Source organism: Epinephelus lanceolatus, chromosome 10 (assembly GCF_041903045.1).
Source record: "Epinephelus lanceolatus isolate andai-2023 chromosome 10, ASM4190304v1, whole genome shotgun sequence".
NCBI lineage: Eukaryota > Metazoa > Chordata > Actinopteri > Perciformes > Serranidae > Epinephelus > Epinephelus lanceolatus.
The window spans coordinates 9,704,193-9,704,766 of NC_135743.1; positions in this window are offsets into that span (position 1 = coordinate 9,704,193).

Below are 574 nucleotides of genomic sequence, written 5' to 3' on the forward strand. Positions count from 1 at the left end.
GTGAGAAAGGTTAACCTTTAACTACATCCTCTGTGTAGGATCAGTTCCTTGATTGGTCTGAGCAATGAGAGCTGCAGTCAGGAGAACACAGCTTCCTCTGTGATCTGCCTTCAACTGGAAGTATTGTATTATGACTACTCCATATGCTGTGTTGAAATTTAACTTAGTTTTTGAGTATTTATATTTCAGCTTTCTGCATCTTCACAGAGATTAAGTTGCAGTACCGCGATAAGTCCACATGTCGGCGCTGTGGGTTTACAACGTCTCTGAGCACAAATTCAGACAAAAACGTACATGAAGAAAAAGTCGGTGGTGCTTGTGGCAGTTGAGGGGTTTCACTTTTGATTTGTCTCTGAGTTCTGAAAGAAAATAGTAAAAAATAGATCATTAATTGCATAGAAATATCCCGTCAATGCAAAGAAAGGGTGCTAGCTAGCAGTTATTAGCCGGTTGACAGACTTTAAGCTAGCTAACGGTTATTTGAAAATGAATTAACGGTTATTTAAAAATGAATTACTCTTCAGTTGAGTGTGGCGTCACGCTGAAGGAGGCTGCTGTTTTTAATGCAGTAAAA